The following is a 6,609-nucleotide window of genomic DNA, read 5'->3' on the forward strand; positions in this document are numbered from 1 at the left end:
TTTAATGTGTCTGAATCATACCAGTACATCTCTAATAGAATATAATTTCTAAAGTACTTAAACTTCAAAAGTCTATGATTCTATGCCCCTGTGTTTGCCATATCCACATATCCAATTATGGTTCCCAACAGGGCACTGAGCTAGAGCTTCCAATAAGGTAACAGTCCTTTGCTATTTTTTTTTAATGTGGTTGAATTAGAAGAGTTTCCCCAAGGTTATCTATACAATTATTTAAATTATCACTGAATTTTCAGTCATAACTATTTGTTAACCAAGTCAAAGAAAGCAACACAACTGGAAATTCTTGGAAAAGAATTAAATAGTAGACATTCATCTGACTCTCTAACTCCCTTGCCTCCAGTGCTATTTGCTGAAAAGAAAGGTGGAAAATTACTATTCATCTATATCTATAGAATCCTGAATACCAACAAAATTATGAGACCAATTATGAGACAGCTTGATAAGTTATTTGAAAGATCAGTTTATTTCACTAAATACTAACTTCTGGAACTATAGGATATATATGAAAGAATAAATGAATGCAAGAAAGTTTTCCAGCACTGCATGATTTTTGCAAATGCCATATTATACTACAATAGACTTCCAGTGTTCTAACTAAGGGTTTGTTTATCACCACTTTGAATGCCATGGCAGAGAGACCTCAAATCATACACTTTTCCAAATAAATATAAGCAAAAGCCATGCAGTGCCATTGGCCAGTAGTCACGTTTATTGGGATGATTCAACATGGATATACATGGATAAATCTCCTAGGAATTGTTACAATAAGTTACAAATATTCCATGTCAATCAATTTACAGCTGATAAGGAAGTGACATGTTATATTCACTACTAATTCACTATTAGAATAATGTTCGTGAGAACTAGAAAAATCTTGGAATGTATGTTGACTGCATCTATTTCATTTAATGGCTAAAAGATCATCCCTTCTCTTCCCATTTCAAAGTCTTACAGGTTTTTTTTCCTATTCTTAGCTAGCTCAGTTTTGCAGAGAAAAAGTCAGCACTGTACTGAATTCAGTTGATAATTAAGCTTTTCATGGTTCGAGATTTACTCAATCCTTATTCTTTACTTTGATGATTAATCACTCATATGTCCGCCCGAATCCTATCATTTCAGGTTTCTAAATATTGAAAATATTTCAAATATGCATTTAAAATAATTGAATAGAACAGTTATTTGGGTACTTCTCTCAGTGGCGTATATTGTAACACAATCACACTTTCTTATCTTAAGATATTCTTATTCATATCTGCATATGAATGTTCCATAAAAGTTTGATTAGAGGATTTTCTCTAGGTCTGGCATTCATGAACATATTTTAATATAATTGTATAATATACTTGTTTATTAAATTTAATACAATATATTTGTTTTCTTTTGTATTTTCTTTTGAGTAAAGCATCCTAAAGACTTCATAGGCTTCAGCAAACTGCCAGAAAGGCTTCACTCACACACACACACACACACACACACACACACACACACACACAAATTAAGCCTTATATTCATGTTTCCTGCCTTTATACAGCATATATATGAATAGCTACAGATTCCAAAAATTCTTATAGCATTTCTAGGGTAGTCCATAATGCTCCCATAAATCTAGTTCTAATTTGTGTCCTGGATGGGGTTGGGCAGATTAAAACCACTACTGATTCACTTCTGACCCTGATCTAGGTCATTTAATGTTCCTTTGGAACCAGTGCAGCACTCAGACCGATCATCTATTATTCTCCTTTCTTGCTGCTTGACAAATGTTCCTTCTTTTCTGATCATACATTTTCTGGATTTATTTTATGAAACTTCTGATCTATAAGTCATTGTATAGTGCATATATACTGCACACTAGTCATGATGGTCAGGGAGTTTTCCACTGCCTCTTACAGATTAGGATTTACTGTGATTTCCAGCCACATGACATCAGGAAGATGTTTTTCTCTGTATTGGTCTGAATCCATAAATCATTTGATGTAGGGAACTGTCAGTGAAGAAATCCCTTCTACCAATGTGAATCCGCTGGTGTCCTGAAGTTGAGAGTCTCGTAAAATTGCATGAAGACCTGAGAGGTTATGGGTTGGTCAGCTAGCATGAGTTAAATATGGAACTGGAACCTGTTTGTTCTTGCCTCCAAGATGGTCTATACATTGTCCCACTGCTGTAAAAATAAAATCTAGAAGTATCTAAGGAGAATTAAAAGCTAAAAATTTAATTCTTTTTAAGTGAAATAAATGGTCTCCCTTTTAGGAAATATTAAATTTTAAAACCTTAATGGAAACATGGAATAGATGGCTACTCATAATTCATACAGACACCCAAGAACAAATATAAAACACAGAATGAAGTCAAATTGAACTTTATAGAGATTGTGAAATTACTTTAATTTCATATAAGAGAGATTGTTTTTGTCATCACTTTTAGATATCATATTTGTTAAGATTTCCACAAAAGTCATGAGGTCTCCAACGGAATGTTTGTTCCCTTCTATTCACTCAGCCACTACCCTAAATCATGCCCTTAACCCCTTTTAGATATTCTAGTATATTAATTAACCTGCTAATTATCTCCATGTTTGCTTTCTACCTCAGAAGTCCTTCCTCTGTAAATCTCCTCCACAAAGTTGCCAAAATGATATGCTTAAAGCCATCCTCCAGAAACATTAGTGTCTCCATATCACTTCTGGTATAAAACATAAACTTCTCTACTTGGCATTTAAAGTCCTTCACAACATAGCTGTACACAGCATTTCCAGGCAGATGACACCCCACACACACATTCTGTGCTCCAGGCAACCTTGTTGACTTGCTATTCATATATGTAATAGCTCATTTCTCATCTCCATGTTTGCAATGAGCTTAATCACCTGGATCTCATATATTCCCTAGACTGAGACTCAGTCCAACTATCACATGATGTCTTTCCTTATCCCAACTAATTATAATACATCCTTATCCTGATCAACTCATATTTGTTTTCATATAACTTAATTGTACTTATATGCATACATTCGTTTTCCCCTAATAGCATGTAAGCGATAATTCACCAGAGCAGGTACTACTTAATTTGGGGTTTTGTGTCCCCAACACAGGGGCAGCCAGGTGGCACAGGGGATTGAATGTCAGGTCTGAAGTCAGGAAGACTCTTTTTCCTAAACCACTGAAGGCAAGTTACTTAATTAACCCTGTCTGTTTGCCTCAGTTCCTCATTTGTAAAATGAGTTGGAAAAGAGAAATAATAAACAATTCCAGTATCTCTGCCAAGAAAATCCCAAATGATGCCATGATGTATAAAGAAACAACAGAAACAACTACAAAACAACAATCCCCAACACACTGTTAGTGCCAGATGCATAGCAGATACTTCATAAATGTTTATGGATCAATTAGTTTATTGCCATTTATGAAATTAGGAATTGGGGAAGGGTATGTCTGTTTATTTGTGTGCTCTCTGGGAAAGACCATGATGGCAGTGAAAAGTGAGTCTGACATCACTCTTTAATAAGGCACAGAGGATGTAGGGGCAAACAGCAGAGAAAGTACAAAAGCAGTGAAAAGGGTACAGAGGAATTGGGTAAAGAAAGGCAGGTAGTATGAGGGAGAGATCAGGAGTGGGGAGAGACACAGATTACTCATGTAACCTTGGTTTAGAATTGAGAGCCCTCGGCAGCATAGACCTGTGAACGTCAAAAAGAGCTGAGGGATAGGGAGTGGTGAGGCAGCAGTTTGTCTCATTTTTTATAGGGTTTTTGTAGGAAAAGAGTTTACATCTTTTCTGTGTCACCTTGAGGTTAGTTAACATGTCCAGATTATCACAAAGCTGGCTATAAAACTGATCTTAGTGCAGATTTCTGAAACTTATCAGTGATTTATACCAAAGGACCAAAAGTACTTAAAAAGCAAAGTCAAGATTACTTTCCCTGTTTCAGTGCATATTACTAGGATATGATTTCAGTGCATATCACTAGGATGTGATTTTTTTTGGTTAATATTTGATGCTCTTTGCAAATTGTGCTCCTTTGATCTTTGGATCAGTTTGTAGACTACTTCTAGCTTCCCTTTTGCAATTTTATTTCCTAGTACTGCTACTTTATACTGACTACTTATAAACTTACTGTACTAACTAGAAGTAGGGGATAGTCTTACCTATATAATATATAATTTTAAGAAAATTAGTTTTGCAAATAATTGTATAAATGTGTTCATATATTAGTTTTAACATATATTTCTACTATGATTAACATATATTGGACTACTTGCCATCTAAGAGAGGGGGTGGGCAAAGACAAGTATTGGAACACAATGTTTTTCAAGGGTTAATGTTGCAGAATTATCCATGCATAAGTTTTGAAAAATAAAAAGCTTTAATAAAAAATTAGTTTTGCAAATAAATCAATACATATTTGTAATGTAATGTCATGGTTAGTTTTACAAATAATACAATAAATGTATTAGCAAGTTTATACTCTGAAAGTACCCTCCTAACATGCAAATTGCTTGAGTCCTAAATTCTAGACCTAATTCCTTCATCAACACAAAGCTGGTTCACTTTTCTCTAGTTATACTCTTTGGAGCTGACTCTACTGGTACCATCTTTATTCTGAGTTTGTCCATTGCTGGGTATATATACTATCTTCTGCTGAACACATAGTTCCACTACAAGTTGCCGTGGAATAAGGAAAAGAAAAAGATGCACTCTCTGCCCCCTGGTAGAGATAAAAATGGATAAAGCAAAAAGAGATTCTTTCTCAACAGCTAGGCTCTTTCCCCATTGATGGTTTTCTTCTCTGTTTTCAGCGATCATTCTCCACAAATCTCTCCTACTACCTAAATTGTCTCCAGAGCTGTCAAGCTAAATTTTGTAAAAACTACTTGGAGAGTATTCAATCTTCAGAGAGTCAGTTGTAGTGTCCACTGATTCCATCTGGGAAAACTTCAAACTCAATAAAAGAGTAATGCAATCGCATCTTTGCATTTCCTTTAATATTTTAAGTTATTCTTCACATCTTTGTATTCTTTTTTTCTTTCTATAACATCATTAATTGAGTGGTGAGATGGAGAGGCAAAATAAAATTAATACTTGAAAAAACTCACCTGCACTATTACAAAATATTTTGAAGAATTCATTGAAAAATATCTGTTTATCACAGTGTCCTCCCATCATCTTTGGTATTTCATTTAGGCTATATTCAAATGTCTTACTAAGATTAGGTTCTTTAGATTCTTTATTCCTTATATTGTTTTTCAAGTTATTTTATAATTCTGTAAATATTTATTTCAGTTGGATTTTCAGTTTTGTTGAAACTAAGTATAAAATTTCTTGTAATTTTCTTAGTTTTTAAAATTATAAATATGTTTATGATTTATGTTTTAAATTTAAAATAAATTATATTGAATTTTAAATAAATTTAAATTATTTCCCTTTTGTATTTTGGACATTTCTAGCTACTTCACCATATCACTCTTAAAAATAATTCTTAGGTTTAATTTCAATAACTTTGTTATTTCCAATTTTATGATCATGTATTATTTTTAGAATTTCTATTGTACTTGTTTTGAAGATTGTCTATCATTGTTCTTTTTGTGCTTTTAAATTGTATTCTCAATTCATTTATCTCTACTTTTTCAATTTTGTTAATATGTTCTTAGTGATATAAATTATCTTTAACATGTGGTATATGTTCTCTCACTGATCTTTTCTTTAAAAATTATTTAATATTTCTATGTATTTTTCTTTGATCCACTCATTTATTAGGATTGCATAATTTAATGTCCACTTGCTGAAATTTTAAAATTCTGCTTATAATGTTGATTGTGTGGTGATCTATAGGGAATATATTTAGTATTTCACCCTCTATCTGTTGTTAACTTTTTCATGCCCTATTACATTGTCATTTTTAATAAAGATACCATGCAAAACAGAAATACATACATTTATATATACACACGTATAGACACAAATATACACACATATATGTATATACATATATGTATGTTTGTATACTTATATATACACATAACATATTCCTTTTAATTCCTTGCATCTATTTTTTTTCCCCAAAATTTTATCCAGGTTTTAATTTTTTGTGTGTGTCTCTCTTGATGTTAAATTTCATTACATCTGATAGGGCCATGTTGAATTCTCTTTCCACATAACTTTACTATTTATCCTTGTTAATTAGTGTAAATATGTAAAAGATAATAAATTTGTGTATATGTGTGTTGGATTTTTTACATTATCTAATGGTCCCTTTAAGCACTATATACTATACATAATTGTTTGTAAATCATATGACTTTGCCTGAGACAATTTTTAATATCTCTGATTTTTTGATTAACTTGAACAATATCAAATTATATTCCAAGTCATAAATTTAATTCTGCACAAATCTTTATAAATGTATTTAATTTTTATTTTAATAAGTGTTTCAGTGCATTTTTTTTCTTCACTGATCTATTCTGTCACTCTTTTTCACTGCATAGTGATTTTATATCATTTTCATTTAAAGTTGTGCTTCTTAGGTTTAATTTTTTTTAACCATCATATTCTAAGAAATTAAAAACATGAATAGGATTTTAGGGGAAAAATAAA

The sequence above is a fragment of the Sarcophilus harrisii genome, chromosome 3 (assembly GCF_902635505.1).
Source record: "Sarcophilus harrisii chromosome 3, mSarHar1.11, whole genome shotgun sequence".
In the NCBI taxonomy this organism is placed as follows: domain Eukaryota; kingdom Metazoa; phylum Chordata; class Mammalia; order Dasyuromorphia; family Dasyuridae; genus Sarcophilus; species Sarcophilus harrisii.